The sequence below is a fragment of the Arachis hypogaea genome, chromosome 6, assembly GCF_003086295.3.
Source record: "Arachis hypogaea cultivar Tifrunner chromosome 6, arahy.Tifrunner.gnm2.J5K5, whole genome shotgun sequence".
Lineage (NCBI taxonomy): Eukaryota > Viridiplantae > Streptophyta > Magnoliopsida > Fabales > Fabaceae > Arachis > Arachis hypogaea.
In genome coordinates this window covers 65,451,545-65,454,563 of record NC_092041.1, presented here as the reverse complement: position 1 = coordinate 65,454,563, position 3,019 = coordinate 65,451,545, and the positions used below count along the sequence as shown (strand labels likewise).

The 3,019-nt window shown below is 33.1% G+C and overlaps 1 non-coding gene across 1 annotated transcript; it reads right to left on the bottom strand.

The window, feature by feature from the left end:
- Nucleotides 1-1,423: 1,423 nt before the first annotated feature.
- Nucleotides 1,424-1,527, bottom strand: LOC112699744 (small nucleolar RNA R71). The gene has a single exon (XR_003152684.1). It is a non-coding gene; the product is annotated as a small nucleolar RNA R71 (small nucleolar RNA).
- Between the last annotated feature and the right edge of the window lie 1,492 nt (nucleotides 1,528-3,019).

Here is a 3,019-nt window from a genome sequence, read left to right as displayed (position 1 = left end):
AAATCTCTGGGTTGACTTAGTCAAATTTTTTTAAAATAAGTTGTTTCTTGTTAGTCAAGTCAAGATTTCATTTTTAAAAATCTTATCTTTTCAAAATCTTTTTTCAAAAAATCAAATCTTTTTCAATTTTTTTATTATTTTCGAAACTTTTTAAAATTTATTTTCAAAATCTTTTTCTTATCTTTACTTCATATTTTTGAAAACTTTACTAACAATTAATGTGATTGATTCAAAAATTTGAAGTTGTTACTTTCTTGTTAAGAAAGGTTCAATCTTTAAATTTTAGGATTATATCTTTTAGTTTCTTGTTAGTCAAGTAATCAATTTTAATTTTAAAAATAAAATCTTTTTAATTTTCTTTTCAAATCTTTTTCAAAATATCTTTTCAATCATATCTTTTAATCATATCTTTTTCAAAATCAATTTCAAAAATCTTTTCTAACTCCTTATCTTTTCAAAATTGATTTTCAAATCTCTTTCAACTAACTAATTGACTTTTTGTTTGTTTCTTATCTTTCTTAAAACTACCTAACTACTTTTCTCTCTCTAATTTTCAAAAATTCCTTCCTCTTTTTCAAAATTCTTTTAATTAACTAATTGTTTCAAATTTTAATTTTAATTGTATTTCTTCTCTCAATGTTCGAAAATCACTAACTATTTTTCAAAAACAAATTTCGAAATTCTTTCCCTCTTATCTTCTTCTATTTATTTATTCATTTACTAACACTTCTCTTCATCTTAAAATTCGAACCCTCTCTTCTCTTCTGTGTTCGAATTTTTCTCCTCATTCTTCTATTCTTTTCTTCTTCTACTCACATAAAGGAATCTCTATACTGCGACATAGAGGATTCCTCTTTCTTTTCTGTTTTCTTCTTTTTCATATGACCAAGAGCAAGGACAAGGACATTCTTGTTGAAGCAGATCCTGAATCTGAAAGGACTCTAAGGAGGAAGCTAAGGGAAGCTAAAGCACAACCCTCTGGAGAGGATTTGACAGAAATTTTTGAAAAAGAATAGGAGATGGCAGCCGAAAATAATAACAAAAAAATAATGCAAGGAGGATGCTTGGTGATTACACTACACCTACTTCCAATTTTTATGGAAGAAGCATCTCAATCCCTGCCATTGGAGCAAACAATTTTGAGCTGAAGCCTCAACTAGTTGCTCTAATGCAACAGAATTGCAAGTTTTATGGACTTCCATCAGAAGATCCCTACCAGTTTTTAACTGAGTTCTTGCAGATATGTGATACTGTTAAGACTAATGGAGTAGATCCTGAAGTCTACAGGCTTATGCTTTTCCCTTTTGCTGTAAGAGACAAAGCTAGAACATGGTTAGACTCACAACCTAAAGATAGCCTGGACTCTTGGGATAAGCTGGTCACAGCCTTCTTGGCTAAGTTATTTCCTCCTTAAAAGCTGAGCAAGCTTAGAGTAGATGTTCAGACCTTCAAGCAAAAAGATGGTGATTCCCTCTATGAAGCTTGGGAAAGATACAAGCAGTTGACCAAAAAGTGTCCTTCTGGCATGCTTTCAGAGTGGACCATTTTAGATATATTCTATGATGGTCTATCTAAGCTTTCTAAGATGTCACTGGACCATTCTGATGGTGGATCCATTTACCTAACGAAAATGCCTGCAGAAGCTCAAGAACTCATTGACATGGTTGCAAATAACCAATTCATGTACACCTTTGAGAGGAATCCTGTGAGTAGTGGGACGCCTCAGAAAAGGGGAGTTCTTGAAATTGATGCTCTGAATGCCATATTGGCTCAGAACAAAATGTTGACTTAGCAAGTTGATACGTAAAAATAAAGATTTCACGTACAACCGGCAAGTATACCGGGTCGCATCAAGTAATAAAACTCACTAAGAGTGAGGTCGATCCCACGGAGATTGGTAGATTAAGCAACTTTAGTTAATGGTAAATTTAGTCAAGCAAACATGGTTTTAATTTCATGAGGTTTGTGATTTTTGAACATAATTGCAAGAATTTAAATGGCAAAGAATTTAAAGAACTAGAAGAGAGAAATAAAATGAAAGTAAATAGCAGAAACTTAAAGTGCAAGAAACTTAAATGACATCAAAGATAAATTGCAAGGAATTAAAGGTTGCAGAAATTTAAGGAACATAAGAGTAAATAGCAAGAACTAAAAGAACAAAATGTAGATAACAAGAATAGTAAATTGACAGAATGTAGAAGGGAATTGGGTTATGGGTAGTCAAACAACTAGAAGCAAAAGAAATAAGAATTAATGGTGGAGAGGATCATTAGGGATCAGAGATGCAAGTTTTCATGAATTGATGTTAGTCAAATCCTTCTCAATCATGGGTATAGATCCATGGCAAGTGGGTAATTGAATCCCAATCTCTTGGTGATTCAATTTCTCTCAACATAACCAATTGCCACTCTTGTGATCTAATTGTTCATGAGAAGAGATGAAGCTCAATTTTAATCCAGCCACACAACTCCCATAATCTCAACCAAGGAAAGTTACATCTCACATACCAACCAAGGTGTATTGATCAAGGGAATCATGAAAGGATGAACTCTAAACTGAATTATGTGGCTCATTCCTCAAATTCACCACACAACTCTCATAGATTAACCCCTCTCTCGATGGTGGTTGAATCTTTGAAGAACAAGAGTTTCCTCTTTGGATTAACCACTTGAGTTAAGGAGGAAAAGATGAGTTCATCAATACATTCAAACAAGCAGAGCTCTTCCCCCTAATGAAAGTGGGGTTTAGTGAGTCATAGCTCCAATTTCAATAACAATTGCCATAAACCAAAATTAAACTAAGTGTAAAGAAAGATGAAGAAGAATAAGGAAATGCTTAAAGCTTCAAAGTGAAGAAGAAAAGTTCCAAGAAGAACCCAAAATAGCTCTCCGGGTATCCTCCCGGAAGTGCTAGAGAATTCTCAAAATAAAAGTCCTAAGAGTCTAAAATTCTAAGTGTCCAAAGTCCCCCTAAAGTACAAACTCAATCTCTATTTATATTAGTCCTAAAATTCCTTCAA